The sequence below is a fragment of the Triturus cristatus genome, chromosome 3_2, assembly GCF_964204655.1.
Source record: "Triturus cristatus chromosome 3_2, aTriCri1.1, whole genome shotgun sequence".
Lineage (NCBI taxonomy): Eukaryota > Metazoa > Chordata > Amphibia > Caudata > Salamandridae > Triturus > Triturus cristatus.
The window spans coordinates 218,444,345-218,471,722 of record NC_140584.1 but is presented as its reverse complement, the minus strand read 5'-3'; the positions used below and the strand labels follow the sequence as shown (position 1 = coordinate 218,471,722).

Genomic DNA, 27,378 nt, shown 5'->3' with positions numbered 1-27,378 from the left:
AGTAGTTAACTAGGGGCAGCCACTCTTTCTTTTGTGACCTTGTTTCGGGTCACGCTGACAGAAGACTCATAGGGCAAGATGTATCAAAATTGCCTTTTGCAAGTCCAATAATAGCAAATATTACCGATTCGCTATTATGGACTCGCAAAATGCAATGTACGTAGGTTTCGCAAAATAAATTGCGTTTCCTACACATTCCTTATTTGCGACTCACAAATTGCGAGTCGCAAATAAGGAATGGTTTCCCTTTCATCCCTATGGGCCTAGAGGCCCATAGGAATGAATGGGAATTTCATGCACAATTTGTAACTGCCCAATAAGTACTCGCAAATTGTGCATGCAATTTCAAGAGTGCATTGGTGCGAAATGGACACCCTGTTGCACCCCTGGAATATACATGTGTGCACATGTGGCACACATACATGCCCTAAGGGCATGAATGTACTCCACATGGCACCTTGAAAAATGCAAAAAAGTGCATTTTTCATGGAATTCGCATATTACCACCAACTTGAAGTTGCAAGGTCGCAATTTATTTTAGCTTCCTGCATTTCATTTAAGGAATTGCAAATTGCGATTCCTTAAATGCATACGCAAAATAGGGAATCACAATTTTTGCGATTTCCTATTTTGCGAATGCCTTTTTTTGGATGAAACATCCCAAAAGGCTTTTTCCCGTACGCAAATGGGCCAATTCTGTGAATTGGCCCGTTTGCAAATGGGAAAAATGCTTGATACATCTGGCCCATAGTTCCACTCCACCTTCCTACTAGCTACTGACAAGAAATGCTATGGCTAGACCACTCTCAGTGGAATAATCAAAAGGTAGGAACTGCCTAAAACGTGCCTACAAAAGTACTATTAGAAAACACAAATGCTGTGTGCAACATTGATATAAAGATGGGACAGCAAGTTTAAAGCAAATGCATGCCAAGATGTCTCTTCTAACATCAGGGGCCTCCACACCAGTGGCAGCCGAGAAACTCACTGTACTCCAGGTATTGGGTAACTACAGCTAACCTTCCTTACCAGGTAGGGATCAGAAACATGCAGAGTTCTGAGAACCTGCCAGGACAGACTGCATTGATCCTGCTTTGAAGGAGAGAGACCAATTGTTCAGGAGGGAAATTGGAGGTGATCTTGCATGAGGCAGTCACTGCTGAGGAGAGGGGCTGTAAAGATGCTGGGGCAAGATGAACTGAAGGGATCTGCTGCAATGCAGGGAAGAGCCTGCATTGCTCTGCACAGGATCTGGGTTGGCAGCCCTGAAGTGGCCAATAAGCTTGAACGAGAAATATATATCTGGAATTTGAGTGCTAGGGAAAAGGGATACTGTATATCTTCTGCTTCCCAGAACAACTCTATGCAGAACTCTCGCCTACAGACCTCCCAGACCGTGCACCCCGTACACTAACACCAACACACCCCACGCCCTCACCTCCATGGACTACGTACTGATTTCCACCTTCACAACTTCAGCGACCCCAGCTCCGCCACCCTCCTAGACAACCTCGCCAACCTCGGACTAAAGCAACTTGCCACCACCCCCACTCACAAGGCGGGACACACTCTAAACCCCATCTTCACCAGAGGAATCAACTTTCGCTTCGGCCACACCACGCAACTCCCCTGGATGGACTACGACTGTGTTCACTTCTCCTTCTCAAAACCCACCGCACACAAACCAACGGCACGCACCAGCAGAGAAACTGGACCAAAATCACCAAAGAACACCTTGCCTCCACCCTCAGCCACACTCCTCCACCCACCATGACCGATGCCAACTCTTTAGCCAAAGAACTCCACAAATGATTCGCCAACTGTGCCAACATGCTCGCACCTCTCCAGAACTCCGACAGGCAACACACCACGAAAGCCACCTGGTTCTCCACAGACCTCTGAGAATCCAAGCGCACGCGCAGAAGACTCGAGAAAGTGCGGAGGAACAGCAAAACCCCAGAAGCACGCACTTCCCATAGGAACGTCACTACAGCACACCACAAACTCATCAGATCTACAAAGAGGAACTTTATCCAGGCCAGAATCCTCTCCAACTCCTGCAACTCCAAGGAACTCTTCAAAATCATACAATAATTCACCACACCCCCCAGTCAAACCTCTGATGTCCCTCCCTCCCAGGCCATCTGCAACAAACTTGGCTCCTTCTTCCGCTACAAGATCAGGACTCTCTATGACAACTTCGATAAACAGAACCAAGGCACCGACCCTACACCTTCCACCTGCAACTCCACTCAGAAGACCATCCTCGCATGGTCCCCTGTCACCACAGAAGACACCACAAAGACCATGAGGAGCATACACTCTAGAGCACCAATGGACTCCTGCGAGCCACTCATCTTCCACAGGGCCACACCTGCCATCACACCAGAACAACGGCGGACAATCAACTGCACCCTTGAAACAGGCACATTCCCCGACAACTGGAAACATGCAGAAGTCAAACCCCTCCTCAAGAAGCCCTCCGCAGACCTGACAGACCTCAAGAACTACAGGCCAATCTCCATCCTCTGAAAACACAATACATTGTCTCAAGGTCTGTATTATTACTAGGAGCCTGCTGGCATCCTGCACTACTCATAAGTACCTAAGCTCAATTAAATATAAAATGCTATATGGGCAACCCTTATAGGGAAACGTAGTCCCATCACTCACGCACGGGAGACATGCTTCATCATTTGGGTTCTCCTCCCGGCTATAACTCCTAGCACAGTCGAGGGCTACAACCCCCTCACTGTGAGGGAGGAGCACAGGGATGTTTTATTGGAATGATCTCATAGGATATACTAAAATCCACAATATTATGAGCTGTGGGTTATTATTAGGTGACGGACACAGTGCAAAAAAACATAAATTAGTGAAGTTAAAACTGGCTACTAAGAGAAAAATGTGTTTATTGTGTATCACTTAGTATCAGGGTTAAAACCAGTGCTTAGGCTGTTTTGAAAAAATAAACTGCTACTGTCTAGTTTTAGAGGGTAGGTCGGTCTACATGTTTCAGATATCTGTGATCTATAACAGTGTCTAGCCTTCCTCAGGACCTGAAAAGTATAAGCTACTGCGTGAAAGAATGCAACAAAAATGTTCACTGTGAAAATATGTAAATGAAAAAATAGAAAGATATAACTTATCGCACCAATTATATCATTTCAAGGGGCGTAGCCTGGCGTTCGGCATGATGGCCGCACAGTAGCGTTGCTCTGCCGGCCGCTGATCAAAATCCTGCAAGAATCCTGCCTCTACAGGGCCATTTACTGCGTTATCTCATGAAGAATTGCTGCGGGAACTGAGGGCGATTGAGAGGTGGTTTGTCCCCGGAATCAAGGCTTCAGAGGATGAGGTATTAATAACGACGTGCCTCGGACCCGAGAAAATGGCGGCTACATGAGCGTGACAAACGCATCTTATGCGCGCCCTAACAGCGTCCGAGGAGTGCGTTGTGCTGTTTGATGCCGGTCGGAGGGTAGGTTTTGACGGGGACGGAGACAAACACGCCGCCTGTGGAGCTCACCCGGGCGGGAAGGCAGTGTTGACGGGACCCCCCCCCCCCCCCCCCCCCCGGTGTAACCCCTGCTCTCTGATCTCGGGGCGAGCATATGCCTCATATTAAGTGCACTGTACTGCATAGACACTGCTGGGAGCCTCTATGGTCCCATTATAAGAGGAAAACAGGAAAGGCACATATACCAGACTGCATGGTGAACAGAAGCAAAACGAAAAAAAAGCACGGAGTGCTACCCCACAGCAGAGGGGACCAAGCTGTGTCTAACCTGTACCACGGCAGGATCTGGGGCACACCACATTAGTGTTGGAAGGGTTGGTTGCTCTTCACTCTGCACAGCCTCTTGAACATGTGCCCCCTTGATAATTTAAGGGCTGGACCACTGTGGTGGGGACTCTCGGCATTATAACTGAAGTGGACATTCTAGGAGACACTGGTTGCCGCCCTGCGTTGCTGCGGAAACGCTACACGCCACGAGTGCTTCTTATCATAGCAGTACATCTCCTGGGCCCAACATCTACCCAGCCTGCATTCAGATGCTGAACATACCGGTCCCCTGAGGAGTAAGATACGGGGGTGCACATTTTTGTGGTGTTTGGTGCTGCTCTCTGGCAACGCAGACAATAGTCTTCTGGTTTGTGTTTGAAGTGCGCATCCGCCGCCATGAATTTTGCGGCATTGTGTTCTACCTGCGCAGGGCCTCCCAGCTGGGGTATACACGATGGGGAAACCGGAAAAAAAACACGTTTGTATTGCGGAAAGGTGGGAAGTCCACCCATAATGCGGCGTCGGACTCTGAGCTACATGCGACATCCCAGGCCCCCACAGCACTCGAAAAATCGCTGTCTGCCATCCAGGCCAGCTTTCAGGCCATAGATGGCAAGATCGAAGCCTTTAATGGAGAATGGACCATTTTTCAGCAAAATTTGATAGGCAGGTGGTGCGACTTGGAGAAGCCGAGCAGCGCATTTCTGACGCTGAAGATGGACTGCAGCATGTTGCCACGAAAATGTCCGACATCACGAAACTGCTTGCTGTTATCCAGGCGAAGAAGGAGGATATAGAAGCACGATCCCTGCGCAATAACGTACGCGTTTTGGGCATTTCAGAATCCACCAATGTGGGGCGGTTAGAAGACTACATGGAGACACTGCTGCGGGACGTATGTGGCACGGAGAACCTCTCAAATGTTCGCTGTAGAGCAGGCTCATCGATCCCTGGCGGCGCACCCTCCTCCTGGCGCTCCTCCACGACCAATCATTGCCAGGCTGTTAAATTTTAGAGACCGTGATACTGTGCTGCGCATCACACGTCAAAAAGGCACGATTAACTATCAGGGTAACGTTCTCTCATTCTATCCAGACTTTACGGCGACAGTACTGGCGGCACGGAAGGAATTCCAAAATGTGAAGAAACTACTAATGAAAGAACAGATCCCTTACGCGATGCTCTATCCAGCGCGACTGTGAATAGGAGGGACAGATGACGCCAAGATCTTCGCCAACCCTAAGCAGGCCATGGACTACGCTAGATCCCTGCGCCGGCAGCGTAGTTCTCCGGCCCACACATCGTATGTTGATGACTGAGTAGTAAGGGGCCTTGAGCCCACTGAATGCATATTGGATGCTTATATTTGTGCGTGAAGGATAGTGCCCAGAGTCACGCTACATGTTTCTATGGTTACGTTTACAGTATATACAGGCTTCACACGACCTACCCGGAGTGAGACACCCCTCCGATATTTAGTGTACTACTGTGGCTATGACTGCTAGTATATAAATGTTACCAGATGGGGCAGTACAGGCTTCTTCAGTCATGTGGTTGATGGATTGGGATATACCTAATAGTGTGTTGTTGTGACTAAAGGTTTATAAATCTGTTTGATACCCTGCACCATATTCCTTAACAAGGATCCGTGGATTGGCTATGGATAGGAGGGTAAAATAGATTATCGGCGGCCCCCTCCCACCTAGATCTGGGAGTGGACTTCGCCGCTGCGACCCCCCACAATGGGCATTCCCCACTTGACATGGGATAGGATGTTGTTGTTGTTGGGTTGGTTTTTCCATGAGGGTCTTGTCTTTGGCAAATTGGGGTTGCTGAAATGGGTGGGGGGTGGGCTGGGCGGGATTGGTTTACTATATTGGAGGTACCTTGATTGGAATTGCAATGATACCTGTATTGTATGTAGATATATGTGCATGCTCTGTATAATACCACGCCATATCAGTCGCCTTGCTTCTCACTACAGATAACCACGGAAATGTATAAATGTATAACTTGGAATGTCCGGGGATTAAATACCCCAAAGAAGATTAGACAAGTATTAGCACAGCTGGATAGACACGCTGTGAAGATCGCTCTATTACAGGAGACTCACCTGAGCAAATACACAGAGGACAAGGTGGCGTGCAGATGGGCAGCCTATCGGTTGGCCTCATCATATTCTACCTACTCAAGGGGTGTCCTTATTCTTATTAAAAAAGGAGTACCGTTCCAACCCATACATAACTGCGTAGATACAGAGGGCCAATGGGCAATGGTGCAAGGAAAGTTGGGAATGGCGCTGGTGACAGTGGTGAACATGTATGGTCCTGTTGTATATGATACAGCGCCTTTTTTCTGCACATGCTTAATATGTTGCGCACTTGGCCTGAGTCGGCGATCCTTTGGGGAGGTGACCTGAATACCCATCTCGATCCTTTAGTGGATAAATCTAATCCAGCAGGTGTGCAAACTCAAAAAGTGGCACAATGTGTAAGGGACGCCATGGCAGAAATGGGGCTGGTGGACGTGTGGCGATTACGTAATGAGGGAGTGCGGGAGGGTACACACATAACTCCTGCGTTTAACAGCTAGTCGCGGTTAGACTACTGGCTGCTGAAGGATCAGGCCAATGGGTGGGTGGAAAATCTCTACACGCTCCCGCGTACATTATCCGACCACAACCCTGTTGTCCTTGATATACACATTCCCACTAACCCGCACCACCACCAATTTAGGGCAGAGGCTTTGTTAGATCCGATTTATAATGAAACTGTTAGAAAGGCTATTGTACAATATTTTGACTTGAATGTGAGCTCTGTGGACAGTCAGGTGACTGTGGGAAGCCTTCAAGGTGATGATCAGAGGGGTGTGTATAAGTACCTCAGCGGGGATTCTTAAGGACCTTAGAGGCCAGTTGTCCAAGACAGAGAGAAGACTAGGGGAGCTTGAGAAACAATACCAGTGAGCTCTGACCGCGGCTATATTGGCGCAAATCCACGAACAACTGGAGGAATATAGGGCATTAGCAGATACGTAAGTGAGGTATCTATCTAAACGACATGTGGCCCGAGCCTACGGGGAAGGGGGAGGCCGGGTAGAAATCTAGCTGGAAAATTTTGCTCTAGAATTGACAATCACCCAATTGACCACATTATTGACTGTAATGGTACGGCACACTACACACCTCATGCTATACTGGAACAATTCCAGAGGTTTTATTCAGGTATCTATGCCACACGTGGCGGCATGGATGATGCAGCTATGAATGACTACCTAGAAGACGCGGCCTGTGCATGGCTCACCGATGCCCACAGAGAATACCTAAGTCAGCCCATTGATGAGGCCGATGTCAGAGAAGCCATTCTCTCTCTTTCCAACAATAAAACTCCACGGCCAGATGGCCTGACGGCGGAGTTTTATAAGGCCTATGCGGACGTCCTCATACCACACTTACTAGAGATGTATGCGGAAGCTCATGAATCAGGGATTCTCCCTCCTTCCTTGCGCCAGGCCCTCATTATCACTCTCCTGAAGAAAGATAAGTCTCCCATACACTGTTACTCATATCGTCCACTCTCACTTATTAATTTGGATGCAAACATTTTAGCAAAAATTCTGGCCACCAAAATACAGCCTTTGATGCCACTCTTGGTGCTCCCAGATAAATCTCGGTTTATTCCGGAACGCTCTACTTCCCACAACTTGTGCACCATCTTTGCCATGTTCCACGTACTTAACCCTGACTTGTCGGCTGTGGCAGTTCTGTTGGACGCTGCAAAAGAGTTCGACTCTATAGAGTGGAAATATATGATATATATTTTACACAGAATGGGATTTCCCTTCATTTTGACTCGCTGGATACAGGTTCTCTACACTGACGCCTCAGCGAGAGTTCGATTGGGCGGCCTCACATCAGAACCATTTCAGATAGAACGCGGTACCAGACAGGGCTGTCCTCTGTCCCCCCTTCTTTTTGCACTTGTATTAGAGCCTTTAGCGTGTAAAATAAGACAGAGGCATAGGGATGCTGCCCTAAATTTTAATCAACGGCCGGTCGGGATTTCCCTATATGCGGACGATATGTTCCTTCTTGTTCGTGAACCCCAGAGTTATCTATCCCAGATTATAAGAGAATATATAAAATGTGGCCTCCTTTCAGGGCTACAAATCAATTGGGCGAAATCTGTCATTATCCCTCTAACGCTAGCTACGGCCCCACCCCAAATGGAGTACCCACTGGTATGGTCGGAAGAACCGGTCAAGTACCTCGGGGTATGGGTGCATCGAGACCCTGAGGTGGTGGTCAGGGTGAATTATAGTCAGGCTTATAACACCTTAGTGCAGCAGGTTGACCGGTGGGCCCGCCTGCCGTTGTCCTTGGTAGATCGCATAGCTGTAATAAAGATGGTCATCCTACCTAAGTATCTAAATCTTTTTTGCAATATTCAAATCCCACTGACAAAACATTTTTTTAAACAGTACAAACTCAATTATTGAGGTTAGTATGGGGGAACAAGCAACCTATAATTAGCTGGCTTACTTTAACGCTGACTTATGAGAAGGGAGGGTTCACTGCTCCAGACTTCTATGTGTATTACCTATGTGTGCAGGCGCAGTATGCATACTACTGGTTTAAATCCAATGACTATATCCCACATGTGGCTGTGGAAGACGGAGACGCTCACCCTGTGCCTTTGAGGAGTGTCATCACACATACTCATAGACAAACGCCTTATAGTGCAGTGCCTCACGTCCTGAGCAGTGGCCATGTGAGGTGAGGTTTCTTACCCGTACATTTCGGGTGAGTCCTTTCAATTTTTTTTTACAATATAACGCAAAGCATTTGTATAAGAGACTGAGTCTTTATTACTAGCTCTTTATTACTTTGAACACTGCTTCACCAGTACCCTTTTTTCATCTATTGTTTTGTCTGTTTTCTACACAGGTTTGCAGACAAACTTTGGAATAATATAATTGGTGCGATAAGTTACATCTTTCTATTTTTTCATTTACATATTTTCACACTGAACATTTTTGTTGTATTCTTTGACGCAGTAGCTTATACTTTTTAGGTCCTGAGGAAGGCTAGACACTTTTTGGTCACAGATAGCTGAAACATGTAGACCGACCTACCCTCTAAAACTAGACAGTAGCAGTTTATTTTTTCACAACTGCCTTAGCACTGGTTTTAACCCTGACACTAAGATATATACAATAAACACATTTTTCTCTGAGTAGCCAGTTTTAACTTCACTAATTTTTGTTTTTTTGCACTGTGTCTGTCACCTAATAATAGCCCACAGCTCATCATATCGTGGATTCTAGTTTATCCTATGAGATCATTCCAATAAAACATCCCTGTGCTCATCCCTCACAGTGCGTGGGCTGTAGCCCTCGGCTGTACTAGGAGTTACAGCCGGGAGGAGAACCCAAATGATGAAGCACATCACCCGTGGGTGAGTGATGGGACTCCGTTTCCCTATAAGGGTTGCCCATATGGCATTTTATATTTAGTTGAGCTTAGGTACTTATGAGTAGTGCAGGATGCCTGTAGGCACCTAGTAATAATACAGACCTCGAGACAATTTATTGTGTTTTCAGAGGATGGAGATTGGGCTGTAGTTCTTGAGGTCTGTCAGGTCTGCGGAGGGCTTCTTGAGGAGGGGTTTGACTTGTGCATGTTTCCAGTTGTCAGGGAATGTGCCTGTTTCAAGGGTGCAGTTGATTGTCCGCCATTGTTCTGTTGCGAGAGTTGGTTGGGAAAGTGTCTGTGGAGGTCGTTAAACTTTTCCTGTGGACCCTCTCTCTCCCGTTTTTTTGCAATCTCCATCCTCCCCTTCGCCTCCAAAGTCACAGAGAAGAGCGTCAGCATCCAACTGACAAACTTCATGGAATACAATGACATCCTTGACACATCCCAATCCGACTTCCGCAGTAACCACAGCACAGAGACCGCCCTCCAAGCTGCCATGGATGACATCTGCACACTCCTCGACCAAGGCCATACTGCAGCCCTCATTCTACTAAACCTCTCAGCAGCCTTTGACACTGTCTCCCACTGCACACTAGCCACCAGACTCCACGACACAGGTATACAGGGAACTGCCCTAGACTGTATCTGCTCCTTCCTAGCCGGCCAAACTCAAAGAATCAGACTCCCGCCCTTCCTCTCCAAACCCACAGAGATCAGATGAGGAGTACCCCAAAGATGCTCCCTGAGCCCCACACTCTTTAATATCTACATGGCCCCCCTTGCAACCATCGTCAGAAAATACGGACTCAGCATAGTATCCTACACCGACAACACCCAGCACATCCTCTCTCTCATCAAGGAACTCAACATCACCAGGCACAACTTCCAGGAAGGAATGAAGGACGTCACAACCTGGAATGTGCAGCAGCTGCCTGAAGCTCTGCTCAGAAAAAATGGAAGTCCTCATCCTCTGATCCACCCCTTCTGTGTGGGAGAACACCTGGTGGCCCCACACCCTCGGCAGCCCCCCCACTCCCGCGGACCATGCTTGCAACCTTGGTTTCATACTGAACTCCCCCTCACCATGAACAGACAGATCAACGCTGTATCTTCACATGCTTCAACACCCTCTGCATACTCCACAAGACCTTCAAATGGTTCCCCCTGATTCCAGGAAAACCGTCACTCACGCACTCATAACCAGCAGGCTGGACTACTGGAACGCCCTCTATGCCAGAATCAACAAATCTCTACTTCACAAACTCCCAACCGTCTAGAAAGCCGCAGCCAGACTTCTCGGCATCCCATGACAAGACCACATCACCCGGCACCTACAATACCTCCCCTGGCTCCCCGTCGATAAAAGAGTGACCTTCAAGCTGCTCACACACACCTACAAAGACCTCCACAACACCAGACCCCAATACCTCAATGGAGATGAGAAACCTCCACTCCACTGACCAGGCCTTGGCCGAAATCCCCCACATCCACAGAGCCAGAACAGGAGCCAGATCCTTCTCCTACATCGAGGCCCAGACCAGGAACAAATGCCCCCTCAGCATCAGATGAAGCCCCACATTGCAAGCATTCAGGAAGAGCCTCAAGACATGGCTTTTCGAATGACCGGAGTTGCCTGAAAAACCCCTCCTCAAGTGCCTTGAGACCCTCACCGGGGAGTAGTGAGACCTATAAATCCCTGATTGATTGAATTAACTCAGCGCCAAGAAACATCAGGGCACTAGACAATTCTGACCTCATCCTGCAGTTTACTATTAAACACATAAAGTATTAAAGGAAATGCCACTCCAACGGAAAGAACTTCAACCAGTCTGAAGTACTCATCACTAAGAAACAGGGTTGTTTAGATGGTGAGGTTTTTGATTGTGCCTGAGGAAGATCCCAAGTGGTACGATCCACTACATCGTGAACAATGCAACTCTGGCGCCACCTCCTCTTCAACTGGTACATGCCCTGCTTTCCTGGATCAGTGTGCAGAGAAGCACAAGTCGAGGACTGCAGGCACATTTGTTAGCCCATATTAGGACACTGTCAACCTCACTTAGTGATCCTTGCTGAGTGCAACCTAACCATAGCAGTGGACAAAAGGTACTGTGCAAAGTGCAAAAATACTGAGGGGTGGGAGAAAGTCATTCAGCAAGAGAGGGAGCATGAGCCAACATTAGCATAGGCCAGATGGGTCTTCTCCATGAACACTTGTCAATCCAGAATCACAGGAGAAACCTATAGAGAATTGCAAAAAGGAATAAAAACCTTTTTTTTTCTATTTCGAGACAATCTGGAAACAGCAAACACATAAATATATAAAATAAAATGTATTTTAGAGCTGTGTGAATTGTTTCGGAATGATTATTACAGCATACAGAGGGAAAATTGATATGCAACATAAAAATCCTTCTACAAAATGTGGCAACAACATGAGTAAGCCTTGGAAAACTACATTTCATTCCGTAATTTCAATATAAAGTGCTATTGGAGTGTCCTTGACAGGGGTGTACCTTAGCCAGAGAGATTTGGGGCAGTAAATCTCAAATATCCCAACTGTAAAAAGAAGAGAGCTGCAGGGTGGAAAGATGAGATGTCCAAGGTTCAGGGAGGACACTTTCAATGATGAACAGGGTCAGAAGAGATTTGCATTGTGTGGGCCTCTGTTTATAGTAGCACACTGGGTGAAACATGATGGGTTGAAATGCTATCCCAAGCTATTGCAAGTGGTTAGACTTTGTCAGCATACATCTTATCACCTCTTGGTGTCTGGTTGCTAGTGTATGTGAGGAAACATGAGGCTGGTACTGCTTTCTAAGCCTACTACTGCCATTATTTGTTATTTCCAGAATGTAGCACATTTGCACCCCTTCAATGAACACTTCTATGACCACAGACGTCACAAACACGACCCAGGGCACCCAGACCCAACCACAAGCCAAGAATGCATTTGCGGAGTGTCACTCCCAAAAACCCCTTCCAGAAGCTTGACCCACGCCCGTCCCAACTGGCCTGGTAGTTCTCACAGGGAAATCATGACTATCTTCATGTTCAACACAATAGCCAGGACTCCTTGCCCTGGGATAACATGTTTTAAATGTATTTTCCCTGCACACACTCTTCATGTCTGTTGCGAATAGTCTTGATGGCAGAGCTGTCAAAACTGTGTGTGTAGACAAGGCTCCACATCTCCAGTTGTCACTTTTTATAACTCATTTTATCAAATGACTGGCTGCTCCATGTACTAACCATACGCTGCAAATAGAGGTGGATGCAACAGCAAATTAGGTCGAGGCTCTTGATTGGCTATACGATCCAAGCCATGAAAACATTTCCTATGTGTATCGTGTAAAAAACCCTGTATTTTTCCTTAGCACATCAGACCTAGAAACTTTAATGACTTTGAACCTAGAAACAGCAATTTCTTTCTCCTCAACGACAATGCCATTAGTGACCTAAGAGGCAAGCCAGCACACATGTAAACCCTAAACAAAGCAGAGATTGTTATTAAAGATGGAACACGATTACAGTCTAATAAATCAAACATTAAAGGGGCTTGTAAAGTGCATATTCGGAAATCAAGTATTTAAATGTACACTTATGTGGGAAAATAAAGAAAAAATAAGCTCTGTGAAATAAAATGTTTGCTGAGGATCACACACTTTGAAAAAGCAGGGAAGGAGGTACTAATTCTCGGTTATCTGGTTTCCACATTTTGAAATTGAGCCAGCAGATGGATATCTCTCTCTCACCTGCTTTACACGGGGGTAAAAGGCTCAAATTACCTAATGACCCCTGAAAAACGTACCATCACAGAGGAATTTTTGAGTTGTGTTATGTAAATAATTGGCGTATGTTGGTTGTCGTAATTTGCTGGTTAATTTGAACTGAACAAATGAGTATGTAAACATGATCAGTAGCTTATTTACGTTCAAATATCCACTGTGGGTACAGCAGATAATGAAAAACACGCATTCCTAACCACTCTCTACTGTTGGATAATCCACAAATCATGGATAGTAGAATTTACGAATGACACACTCTATATTTACAATATTTGTACTGATTCAAAATAGGAAAGAAAAGTCACAAACAGGGATAGCCTTGCAAAGTCTGAAATTAACTAGTTATTTTAAATCCAGTATGTAAATCTGCATGTTAAATAAATATATATCGGTTTTATAAACGAACGTAGATACAACTATACGAATTTGTAGCTAATACCTAGTATGTGTTTACCCAAATGTACAGCAAAGAAAATAGTCACATGTGTTAAATAAACAGTGGGAGACTTACCTAACTCCTGACTCCACTATGATAATTTCCGTTAAGGCTGCAGCAAGCAATGTTCGCAGAAAAAGATTACAATTCTGGAGATGTTATTCAGAAATGATAAAGCGTTTTCACTTAGGTAATATCGATCTCGAGGACTCGATTTGAAGTCTCAGGGTGAGAGCTGCTTATATCTGGAACTTGGAAAACACTAGACGAACCTGCCAAGTCAAACTTTCAACAGCTCCACCCACACCGAACGGCATTTCGGGACAGAAGGTGTGGTTTTGTCTCTAGCAGAAATGAGTTACCAGACAGTAGTCGATTATTAAACATTAATTTTCCCAATTCCACAGTGAATGTTTGGCACGGAGTTCTGTTTTGTGCTGCCAACTAACAGCTGTAATTCTAGCTAAACCGTTGAAATCCAATTTTTTTCATGTGCAGTTATGTAGCTGTGCGTTATATCTACCCGTTGAGAGAGGTAGCGAAGATTCTTTGCATGTTAAGGATTGGCCTGGCAGGAATTCACATTAGGAAGGCAGGGTTGGTTATGTGGTTCACTACCCTATGCTCGTGCATTGGCTGGAACGGCCTTGAGAATGAAAATGTCACAAGTGACCCTTTTACCCAGGGCTGGACTGTTTGTAGCGGGTACCAGGGGTTTCCTGGGTGGGGACTGATTTTCAGCCCCTGGTGGGGGGCCGTTTTTGTTACAGGAGGACAGCAATTTCGGCCCCCTGTAACAAAATCGTCCGAAACCGGCTCTAGCAAACATCTCGCCGCACCTCCCTCCCCTCCCAGGGGGGCCGGCTGAGCAGTTTTCCAGGGCCGGTTTCTGTTCCCAGACCGGCCCTGCTTTTGCCCACTGGATGCTGACAAGTTAACTAGTGGCTGTCTTAAAATCAGGCAACCCTTGTGTGGGGGGGCTATATCCTGCCCTGACCAGGGTATGAGCCTCAGTCTGCTGGCTGGCACCACGGGCCTGCGGGGACCGGGCCTCCAACAGGGAATTGAGGGATTTGTCCAGCTTGCAAAGGCCCCAGGCTCCTTCCTTGTCCGATGCCACCCTGGCCCAGGTAGGGGAGGTGGCCCTGCCTGGTGCCTGCAGCCCTGGCTTCTCAGGGGAAAGCCATGGTTTTGCCTGCTTCTCATGGAGGAAGGGGATTACATGAGCTGTTCAACCTGCAGGAGCCCCAGACTTCTCCCCAGTCCGATGCCACCCTGTTGTGTGTAGGGAAGGTGACCCTGCCTGTGACCCTAGTTTCTAGTTGAAAGTCATGGCTTCACCTGCCTCTTACAGGGGGTGGGTATTACAGGAGCTGTCTAGCCAACAGGAGTCCAGACTCCTCCCTTGCCTAATGCCACCCTGACCTGGGTAGGTAAGGTGGCCATGCTTAGTGCCCTTCAAACCCAGGCAAAAGCCTGTTATGATGGAATTGTGGGAGCTGTCCAACCTACAGACTCCTTCCTGGCCCAATGCCATCTTGGCCCAGGTAGGGAAGGTGAAAGTGCACAGTGCCTGGAGCCTTGACTTCCCAGGCAATAGCCATGGCTTCACCAGCCTCTCCTGGGGTGTAGGATTTTGGGAACTGTTCAGCCACAGGAGCCCCAGAATCCTGCCTGATCCAACGCCACCCTGGCCTGGGTATGGATTTGGCTCTGCCTTGTGCCTGGAGCCTTGGCTTCAGAGGAAAAAGCCAGGGCTTTGCCTCCCTTCCACAAGCAGATTACAGGATCTGTCCAAGCTGTAGGAAACCCAGACTCCCGCCTCATGCAGAGATAGTTTGTGTAGGGTTCAAAGGGAACAATATGGCTTAGAACACTGGTATGCAATCATTTCCTGGAAAGCCCTATTCCGCCATCACATTACAATCAACATAACTCAGTCATATCAATACAGTTTAACCTTTAAACCATAATATCTTCACATGACTTATGTGTGCGGGGGCTTACCTTTCCCATACCTTTATTTCACATAACCAAACCTTTGAACCCTTCTCAGAGCCTTGTGCTCTATTATTTGCTCATTTCTGCTTAGGTAATGTGTGGCAAAACTGGAATTATCAAATGCTGTCAATGCGTACCAGAATGGGATACTATGTTTCCCGCCGCTAGACACCAATGTTGGAAAATGACGCATTAGTTGTGAGGCCTGCACAAATAATGGGTCTACATTTGTCCTTCACTGGGAACCAAACACCCCATTGTAGTGCATTGCAGAGCAGTCTCAGGCTTACTCAGGGGAGATAGTGTAGGCTAGTAATCGCTATTTACAGGTACTCAGAAATAACACTCAATAATTGATTGTCCAGTCTGTACTTTTCTTTATAAAAAGGAAGAGTACATTTATTACACACACACTACTCAATACTATGCATCAATTTACAAGCTGTTGGAAAGACTCTTAGCAGCCTGGACCTTCACACTGGGTCCTGTCTCTGCTCCTCAACCTGGAAGGTCATGAGGGTCATTGTCTGCAGCTACCATGCCCAAGGTGAGGATTGTCGCCCCAGCCCATCAGCTAAAGATGCGCTGGGTTGGTGCGTTCTACCTTCCTGGTGCATGAGCCTGGGATTAAGGAGGGTTAAACCTCAGCCAACCCCTTGTCTCCCCTAGAGCCTGTCTGGAAATCAATTTTTCTTTCATTATCGTGGGGGTTTACAAAATCTGGGGGGAGACAAAAGTCGGAGTTAGCTGTTCCGGCAGGCCCTCTTGCACACTGGTCGGACAGGAACTGACTGGTCATCTGTGCAGTCAGTCATTGGCTAGTGATTTGGTCACTCTGTCTGGTGATCAGGTGGCTTGGCCCAACCTGATGACCAGAATGTTGGCAGGAGATGACAATGATAATAGCACTCAAGAGTACCCTTCCTTGAGCCACTGACTGGCTTCTTATATCCAAGCGGCTCCGATGGTGTCTGTTCTGGCCATCTGTTCACCATGCTGACTTGCAAGGTGTTTGCCCCCATTCCTCCACCTGGTGGTGCAGGACAGGAGAAGGAGCCCCCATGCCGCACTTCACATGTTGGAGGCAGCCTTCCACAGGCTGTCACCCCATCCCTCGTGGCACAGGCATCCACGCACTAAGATAAAAGCTATGAACAGAGGATGACTTTCAAAAGATCACAACAAGGTATCCGCCTCGCTACTTACGAAACCCTGACCCAGAATCAGGTAGTCTACAAATGATTTAGCACGAGGTGCCCCATGGACATGCAGTGCACTAAGAGTGATGGAGGCTTCCCCCTTCCGTCCACATTCCAGTTCACAAGCGAGCGGCTCTACTCACCGGCACAGAGGCCAGCTATCCCATGCCAACTAAGGCTCCACGGTCATGCGTAATCGTTACGGTTTTGGGGTGTTAAACCTGTCATCATTAGATCCGAAAATATGGGAGACAAAAGGTAAAATGGTTGGGGGAAAACCCCAACCATTTTGCCTGCTGCCTCCCATGTTGGCCTTAGAACACTGAGCACTTTTCCACAGCTAACCAGTGCTAAAGTGCACGTGCTTCTACCTAAACATGATGACATTGGTCTTTATGATTGGTGTGAGAAGTTGGCCTGATATATGCTGTCCACTAGTTCTAGTGGGCACCTTGTATCAGTCCAAACAACCCCTTATGGCGAATGGTTAAAGACAAACTTATATGAAAGCTATCCTAGTGGTAGCTATGGAGAGCAGCCTTCAGGCTAAGTCTTGAAGAAGGAATGTAAAGCAGCTTATTTTACCAGTCTAAAATCAATTGAATGATCAAATGAAAGGACAACCACACCAGGTATATATTTAAAATATATGTATTGATGTTAACACACACCCCTCTAGTCTCTTTATGAGACTGGAGTTTGAAGTACTTAAGTTACAAGTGAGCAAGCATCAGTACAAGCACAAATACATGTTTGGGCCCTAGGGGCGTACCAAACCATATACCAAAAAAAAGTGATATAAGAACCACGACTGGAACAGGCACTAGGCCTATTGCCTCTAGAATCACTGGGACCCCAAGGAACCACCGAAGGTAGTGACACAGGGGACCCACGGGATCTGTATGCAGTGTGAAAACACAACTGCGGGTTCCTATTATCTTCTATGGGCAATGTCGCGGTTTGAAATTTAAAGATTAGGGCCACTTCTAATCGAGTCTGAACCAAACCCTTTTGGACTTAAGAAGTTCAAGGGCTAGCACCCACGAGAGCACCGGAGTACTCGACTTACCTCACCCAGGGAAGCCGGGTGCATAGGTGTCTTTTGGTGTTGGGTCGCGTCGTCGATTTCAATGGAAGCCTGCAAAGAACTGCTGCTGCCGGGAAGAGGAGAAGTGTCCGAAGAGATCCAAGCCTGGATCTAGGATGTAAGGAACCTGAATGCAGAGGGGACAGAGTCTGGGTCACTAGCCAGTGACCGAGGGGAGAATGGACCAATGCCCACAGATGTCGGGTGCTTCAGGTGAGTTGATCGGTGTCTTGACTCTTCAGCCACGAGGTCCAGGAGGTGTCGATGAAGTAGACGAGCCGGATTCGAGCTGTCCAACGATGTCTGTGGGGTGCTGCAGTGTCGGCGACCGGAATGGACACAACAAGCCTTGGCAACGGCAAGTCACTGGAATTCAGAGAAAGGACTGCGGTGCAGACCAGCAAGGTCTGAGGGAATCACCCAGCAAGGGTAAGTCAGGGCACGTCTGGAGCAATCAGGTAAGCCCAATCAGAAAAGGAGTTGCCTTCATGGGGACCTGCTAGCCAATGGGCTAGTGATCGTGACGGAGCCTCGAGTGGTCGCACTTGGAGCTGGCCCATGGGTCACACGTAGAGTGGAGGCCAACAATCTTTGGTGCAAGAGGTGCTCAAGGCTGGGGCTACTCGGAGCCCAAAGCACAACTTCAAGGGGGACCAGGAAGATAGTGTTGCTGCAAAAGTTCACGGTGTCCAGGGGTCATGGTTCCACGTCACCCACGATATCCACGGGCCTCAGCTTTACTGTGGACTCAGGGTAGCCTCGAGGAAGTCTGGAAATCCACCTCTGGGGAAGCAGAGACTTCAGGGTCCGGCGGGAGCTTCAGAATTGCAGACCAGTCAGTTGCTTCTTTGGTGCCTGCCAAGCAGGGGAGTCTGTCCTTGACCCCAAGGGAGATTTCTTCAGTCTTCTAGTCCGGATAGAACATCGAAGGTCCAGGATGTACATTACAGAGTTTCGACCAGGGTAATCTAAAGTCCTAGGGACTGGATTCCTATACTTATACTAAGTTTAGGGGATGGACTAACTCTAAGGCCCCACCTATGGGTGGACCAGTAAAGAGGGGTGGTTACACCCATTTCCTTTGTCCAGTTTTGTGCCAGAGCAGGGGCAGGTAGCCCCTGCAACCGGTTTGAACTGGAGTATGCACAGGGACACCAAGTGTGACCCCAGTGCAGGATTTCAAAGCACCAGAGAGTGCTGCCGCCCAGCCCCAATACACATCAGCCTGTCTGGGGAGGTGGGGACACCTCCCCTCGACAGGAAACCTATTGTCCAGGCCTCCCTTGCCGGAGTTTCGGTCAGCAGCAGGAGGCCAGACCCGTGTCTGTGGCAGAGGCATCCATTTTGTGATGCCAGGGCTCAGGAAAGTCCTGCCGGGTTAGGCAGTGTGAACATGTCTCTCCCTCTAGAAGGGTGGAATGCTACCCCCGCCGCCAGGACTGGCGGGGGGGGTAATATTCCAAAGCGTTTGACACCAAACACAACATGTTTTGATGCAGCCATCCCAAAGTTAGCATTTACAGCGAGGTTATAATGCACTTAAGAGTATATGGTATGTGTGGAAATTTAGCTTGCAAACTGAACATTATCTGCGCCATCTTGCCTCTCCCCAGCGCCACGCACAGCGAATGCACGGCCGCCATTTTAGGCACCCCACTCTCTCCCCCGCTCATTGTCAATCGCCAGCGCGTTCCCCTGACACTGCAAGCACCCCCCGCGCGCCGGCCACCCCCGCTCTCTCATACAGGCCGTAAACCCTCTCCTTCTGCGCGACCCTGCTACGGAACCACATCCGACCGACATCCCATACATGGTCGTGCCTCTCCTTTGATAACCCCTTTCCTCTGCGCCCCATTGTCCGACCCGATCCCAGGCCATCACCTAGCCCTGCGGATGCAGTTTATTGCCCCTACTGTAAGGGAAACACCCCACATCAAAGGGATTACAGTAGATCAAAGCCCCTACCCCCTGAGACCCGACCGGTTGCACACACCCCCGGGAATTGGCGGAATACCCTGCTGCGCGATAGCCCTCTCCTACTGCGGGTGAGGTGGGAACTTCTACTGTAGCTATGTGTGGGATCGGATCTGAGCCGGGGCTTCAGGGGATGTTCTCTCATGCATCAAGGGAATCTCAAGAATGTACTATGTGTAATAAAGCAATAAACCTGTGTATAAGAGACCAGGTCTCAGAGATGCAGTTAGAGCACCTCGTGACGATACCTTGCTGTCTGATCTGATGTGTTCTGCTCCGACGGAATAAAACTTTGTTTCCTGCCTTCCAGTCTCCGGTGCCTGCCTCTTTCATTGGTAAATTATCAAGTGGTATGAGAGGCGATTACCGCCGGGCAAATACTTGAAAGGTTATCGATTGAAACTGCCTCTACCATTTAACAATTGGCGTCCCAAACGTGGGGCCCATCAGCGACACGTGGATCCAGTGGGAGAGGTCCCGACGACAGAGTGAACGACTGCAACGATCGGGAGAGCTCCTGCCCAATAGACCCTCGTCTGGCAGCCGATCATCCGAACTTCACTGGTTCCGAGCAGACCTCTCTCGAGTGATCTACGGTCCTGACTGGGAACCATCAGGAGTGCCGCGGCAAATACGGAGAGTAGAGGACGATCGGGCGCTGGAGGCGGAAGACGAGAAACTGTCCACGCGGTCCGGGTAAGGTCGTGATACACGACAAATTGCGAAATAATTGATTGATTGTTTGAAGCTTTGGAATACTAGTATTGCTCATTGATTGTGCTCATTGATTGTTCTCTTTGAGATATTCGCTGTCTACAAACGGGGAGGAGTAGAAATACTCTCTCTCTCTCTCCCTTTGCAGATAGTGAAGGGTAGGTAACGCAGACTTTTGTCCCCGTTGTAACCCGTCGTGCCTATCTTTATCTCCCCACTGATTGATTGTCCGAACATTGATTGTTTTGAAGAATAGTTCTCTTTGAGATATTCGCTGTCTACAAACGGGGAGGAGTAGAAATACTCTCTCTCTCTCTCTCCCTTTGCAGGTAGTGAAGGGTAGGTAATGCAGACTTTTGTCCCCGTTGTAACCCGTCGTGCCTATCTTTATCTCCCCACTGATTGATTGTCCGAACATTGATTGTTTTGAAGAATAGTGCTCTTTGAGATATTCTCTGTTTGCAAATAACGTAGAATAGAAATATTCTGTCTAGTCTTTGCAAATAGTGAAGGGTAGGTAACGCAGACTTTTGTCCCCGTTGAAACCCGTCGTGCCTATCTTTATCTCCCCATTGATTGATTGATTGATTGTCCGAACACTAGTTGTTCGATATTGGTTCTTTTGGAGGTATTCTCTGCTTACAAATAACGAGGAATAGAGATATTCTGTCTAGTCTTTGCAAGCAGTGAAAAGATAGGTAGTGCTGACTTTTGTCCCCGTTGAAACCTGTCATGCCTATCTTCTCCCCACTGATTGGTAGTTGGTTCTGCCCGGACCGCTTATTAGAGGTGGACCATCCGGCTCCACTGGAAGGCACCCCTAATAAGGACATGTTCACTAAATATGGACTAGTCGCCGTAGCTTATACCAAGCTATGGCATAAATATACAAAGAAGGACCCCGAGAGTCAGTGGCCACTGATGGGATCCTTCGACGACCATAAGATAGAAGCGCTAGAAATAGCTCTGCGTAGCAATAAGACAACGCCTACTATGCTTGACAGTATTGGCATGTGGCGCAAAGAAGCAACGCAACGGAAAAAGAGGGAAGAAGTAAAAGCAGAAAAGGAATTACGAAAGGCAGCCCACCTTGCCGCTAGAAGGTTAGAAGAAGAAATAAAGGAGAGAAGGGAAACTAAACTAAGGCAGGAGCCCGAAACATCAGGCCAGTACGCTGTTAGGACCCCTTCTTTGCTCTACCCTGAGTTGTCCTCCAAGCAGCGAACGAATGACGAATTACTGTTAGGTGCCCCGATCATTTACATGCCCCCTCCATATGCACCCTCCCAGTCAGTAGTGCAACACCCACCACCCCCAAACACGAGCGAAAGCAGTACAGGGGCCTCGGTCCTCACGGCCTCCGTGCCGGCTGAGCCTCTTGTACTGAACACAACGTCGGCAATAATGTTGGGTGACCCTGAGATGAGAAAGAAAGAGTCCATCAGAATGAATCGACTAACAAAGGATGAACGAACAGGAATCGACAAAATAGTAAAGGCACTGGTGGGATCCTTTTTGACCTTACAAAAACTAAAGTAACGCTAGGAGTTAGCCCTTTGTGGGACATATGAAACCAAGGGAAGGAGCCAAGCTCACGGTCGAGACGGCCACGAGGTAGCCCGACTCCATTACTCTCGCTACCTAAACATGTCTGCCCTACTGCCCACCCCGCCCAATAAGCATGACAAAATCCTGCACAAACGGAAGCCTGCTGACACCCACCATCGACGTCACCAAACTAGGGCTAGATCGCGCACAATTGGGCTATGTTATTTTCCGATTGCACAGTAACCTCCTTGTGCTCGTCACCAGATCGCAAATATGTACAAACACTCCAACGAAGTAGTATAGTTATAACATTTTAATAACTTATAAGATATAACAAACACACCAACAGGGTAAACAGGTTAAAACACGTTTTAAAACAACTATTTACATGACAGTATGCTGCAACCTCCATCCCAAAGCCTTAACGTCCACGTGACACCGTGCTCGCCTCTCCTTCCTCGAAATTGCAACATTGGCCTGTTTTGGGCGGTCCTTTTAGTTGACTTTGGGCTATAAAAGCCATGCAAAAATCCATTGACATCAGTGGCGGACGACTGTGCGAATAGGCCGGAGGCTATACGAAGCGCCGAAGTTCTGGCAACACCAAGGCGGAGTCCGCCACGCTGTGCGGACCTTCCCGTTTTCTTTCTTCTTTCTTCAATAACGGCTGATGCCCTGACGGGGGGAGGCGACGCGGACGGGCCTCCCCCGCCTCCCCAAGTGGAGGCTCACCAGCAGATGAGGGCACCCCAGCCATCTTTTTCATCGGTCTGCTGAATTGCACCCTGGCACGCTGTGCGGATCTTCCCATTCTCTTCTTCCTTCAATAACGGAGGGTGCCCTGGCGGGGGGAGGCGACGCGGACGGGCCTCCCCCACCTCCCCAGGTGGAGGCTCGCCAGCAGATGAGGGCACCCCAACCGTCTTTGACTCGCCGGCCAGCTAAGCTGCACCCAACCGTCTTTGACTCGCCGGCCAGCTAAGCTGCACCCAACCGTCTTTGACTCACCGGCCAGCTGAGCTGCACCCTGCCGCTGCACGCGACCACCGGACCACCGCCCAAGCACGGGTTCACCAGGATCGCCACTAGCACCCGACGCGAGGAGTGGGCCCCCGCAGCCAAGTAATCGGGGACCCACCCCGGTGGCGATACCATCCAAACTGCTGTCGTCGCTGCTACTGGAATCACCCCGGTGGCAGTACCATCCGAACTGCCGTTGTTGCTGCTGTTGGCTCCTCTCCGGTGGCTGTACCGAAGAGCTGCTACTGCTGCTGCCTTTTGACTCCAGGCGGTCGGCTCCTCCGGATCCAGGCCTAAGCCCACCATGAGACAATTCTGGACTCGAAAGCTTGTCTGCTTGGGCGTGGGCCCCACCCTTGACAAAATGCTCCCCTCAGCCTTGCAAAATCGGCTGGAGTATTTGACACTCGACTCCCGCAGACTTCCGGTAAGGACAAAGCCGCCGCCATTGCTCTTTGCCCCGGGCGGCAGCCACCTTGCCTCCGCTTGGTGCAGTGAGAAAGACTGGTTCGAAGCGTCGGCGGAAGAACCCGCCTGCTGCCCCGCCCCAAGAACGAACCATGGCATTTCTACGGGGTCGCAGTGACGCCATGCTGACGCAAAGTTGACGCTAACGAAAGTTCTCGAACTACTGAAAGGAATTCTGGTCCAACAGCTAATTCATGGAAAGACTTAGACTGTACTCTGGCCCGACCTCGCCCCAAGATGGCGCCGATGTAGGAGAGGCCTACAAACCCTTGTGGCGTTCCAGTCACGTGACATTTGTGTTAAAAAGAGAGATATATATAGATATATATGCGATGCTTCCACACCTGATGGTCGGGGAGGGGCGGGGAGGGAACCGATTTTATGCCGTAGTAGCGTTGCTCATGACACTCGACGCCTCTCACGCCGTGGCCGGCCTGAACGGTTGTAGGCCCGTATCTTGTACACTGACATTGTTTTAAATAAAGGGCCTCTTGAAAGAATTACGGAATCAGTGTCATGACTAATCACATAGGTTGATAAAGATTTCTTCTTTTGAAATAAATGATTGTTACTCCCAAGCAATAGAAAACAGATAATGCAGTCCCCATTTGCCTGAATCTTTTTGATTAACGGAATTTGTACCCATCACACCTATCTTTTCCAAGAGTTGTTAAACAATGGTCAACCATAGCTCAGGGTATATGCCGAACGCAAGGTATGGTATCTTGCACCTTAATACACGACCGATTGAGAAATGCATGTATGACAAGGGAACCCGAATTTAGGAAATGAAATAAATTAGAGCATCTTTGTCTCGGATAAAAAGAATAATAGGTCTGTGGTATCACCCATTCCTGCGACTAGCCTGGTATGTGGTATGTAGAACTTTTTCGTGTCTGCGCGCGCTAGGGTACTTTGAATGCTGCACATCCCCTCCCCTCTTTTTCCCCTCTATAGGTCACGACGAAGCTCCGACTGAAGAATGAAGTGGACATGGACCGCACCGAGTTCAATATCAGGGAAAATTTAGACAAACGTTGTGAGATAGTGTGTGAAGTGCAGACCACCATTGAGAACATGAGGAACTGTATGGCATGATGGTGCGTGTGTGCTATGATTACACGGTATGAATGTGTATGCATCTCATGCTTAGGTCACTTGAAGAGAGCGTCACTGTATGATTGAAGTGCTCGCCCACCGATCAAAGGGAGGAGAATAAAGGGTCCGACACCCCCTAGGATAAACTACAAAATACTGAAAGTACGCAGCATGCATAGGAAAGGAGGACAGGAAAGGAGAGGTCCCCATACTCAACGTAGCCCTGAGTCTCCGTCTTAAGTTTCTGCGCTTGATGCATGTACTGTCACACCCTATCCGGCATTTGTGTGTACGTGATCACCGAATCTATGTCTTTTCCCCGCTTGTGTTTTCTTACATGGAACAGACCCATGCTACTCCATGTTGTGTGTGCACCAAGTGGCCTATTATCTTACCCATGTCTCCCTCGTTTTGTGTCGTATGTATGCCAAATAGCCTACTCGATGCACACCTATCTCTCTCTCTCTCTCTCTCTCTCTCTCTCTCTCTCTCTCTCTCTCTCTCTCTCTCTCTCTCTCTCTCTCTCACTCCCTCCCTCACTAAAAAGCCTTCCTACCCTCTTTCTTTTTGAATAAATTAACGACACATACCTCCTGGGTAAGTGTATAATTGGCCTGGAGCACGGTGGTGTTCGAACAAATTGACTGAAACAAAACGACCGTACTTTGCCACGTTACTACCTCTCCTTTCTACAAATATTGAGCTTAATTGGCTGAGAAAAGAAAGGACAGGTAAGACGACTGATGTCTCCCAATTTGGCCCTCATCACGGGGACTATATGTCAGTGGTTTTTTTCAGAGCTTTAACAACACCATCTCCACCGCCCAGAATTACCCCCGCCCAATTACCCCGAAATAGAATGTCTAAAGCACCCCGTTCTCCCAAGATAACCCCAGCCCTATACTAGCCGCCTCAGAGTATTTCGAATGAAACAGCTGATGACCTTATTCACTAATAATACATCACCTAAACTGATAAAGGGTTACCTATTGTCGCCAGCAAAAATAATGCTTAGCTTATGTTCCTCCCCGAAATGGATACTCGTGAACCCGTGACAGTAGCACCTCGCACTTTCTTTTCATAAACTTAGCAGTCCTCGGAAGGAAATATGTATTAACAAAACTTGTGTTGAGAAGAACGAGTCTCTGCCGGAGAAGCCGGTTCGAATTTTTAATAGACTAGAGGGTTGACAGATGTCAGGCTTCCTGCAACCAGTATCGGGCGCAGGAATCGGCACCTAGAGGGCCAGACGATGGACAGGGATACCCACAGAAACTTGCACCACAGCAATGATTAATAGATTAGTAACGCACACACTAACATCAGAGTTAATAGGCACCAATCATACAGCAACCGATAAAAGCATGTCCGCAACTACTCGGTGGTTGGGAGAGAGGATGAAGTATGTAAATGTCTTCCCTGCCAACTCTCTAAGATTTTTGTTTCTTGTACTCATTTAAAGATAACGTGCTGCCATCGGAAGGGAGGGGTCGGACGTGACGCACAGCCTGGCTGCAGACCATGGAACATCTATGACATCGACCAAGGGGGAAGCTACGAAGCAAAAAGGGCGTGAGACGAGACACCATTTTCAGGATGATAAGCGCGAAGGGCTACATCGAGGCCCCCCTGCTCACTGACCAGCATGCCTGAAGTCTCAACCCGTCGGGCCCGATTGATGGGCCCAGTGCTGGAAGATTCTGCTCCCCTTGGTCCACATTTTTGATCCGACCCCACTCCACCCCCTCTTCCCTCGGCATCCCGAAGCACGTCACACCCTTCTCTCTCTCACCCTCTTTTATATGGATTATGAATCCGACTTACCTACAGAAGAACAAAAAGCAGGTACCCTGTCTCAAAGTACCTATGGTGAACTGTGTTAAGGAACAGGGCTGTGATCGGAGAACAGTGAATGGTCACACCCTGCAACGTGAGAAATTGGATTTGAGCTGGACCTTAGCTCCACCGCAGGTGCTCAACAGTGCCAACGAAAGAAGAACAACAATAAGAGCTTACCAGTGATGGCTCTTTATAAAAAAAGGACACTGGAAAGAAGAACCCATGTCAAAGTTGAAAATCCTCTCCCAACCACCTGTTTATATTAACTATCTTCCTATCAAGTTTTCATGATGTTGCATCAATCACTTCCGACTGTACACTGAGAAGTTAAGAAAATGTAACTTTGTATAGTAACATTCACACAACACCAGCCATGCACACGACTATACTGACTATTTTCGATCCACACGAAGTCTGGGCCTTAAGTAATGTATGAAATATCCCTTGTTTTGCCAGAAACATCCTGTTTGCTTTACAGTATCCTATTTGTGCTCAAACAAACTCCCCTCCTCCTGTACCTGGGCCTGACATGCGGCACAGCTGATGTAACTCTGTATGTACTACCTCCTTGCCTACTTTATCACCTGTATGTAACTATAAGCAAATGTGTCAGATTACTCCTGCCTGCCCTAAAAACTCTGTATCTTTAAGGAATGTACAAAAGACATTAACGATATTATAGCTGAAGGTTAACGAAGATAAACGTCGGCCAGGCAAGCTGGCGAGATATGTTAAAAGGGAGGACTGTGGAAATTTAGCTTGCAAACTGAACATTATCTGCGCCATCTTGCCTCTCCCCAGCGCCACGCACAGCGAATGCACGGCCGCCATTTTAGGCACCCCACTCTCTCCCCCGCTCATTGTCAATCGCCAGCGCGTTCCCCTGACACTGCAAGCACCCCCCGCGCGCCGGCCACCCCCGCTCTCTCATACAGGCCGTAAACCC

General features: G+C 48.2%; 1 protein-coding gene across 3 annotated transcripts in view; it reads right to left on the bottom strand.

The window, feature by feature from the left end:
• Positions 1 to 27,378, bottom strand: part of LOC146857047 (histamine N-methyltransferase A-like) — a 544,350-nt gene that overhangs the window by 500,406 nt on the left and 16,566 nt on the right. The window contains exon 1 of one of the 3 annotated variants that reach the window (XM_085647545.1): positions 13,560 to 13,811. The exons of 1 other annotated variant lie outside the window; for it this stretch is intronic. The gene's annotated coding sequence lies outside the window, so the exon portion shown is untranslated. Of the gene's footprint in view, positions 1 to 13,559; positions 13,812 to 27,378 lie in introns of those variants that run through there. One more of the 3 variants, XM_085647546.1, reaches the window with a different exon arrangement.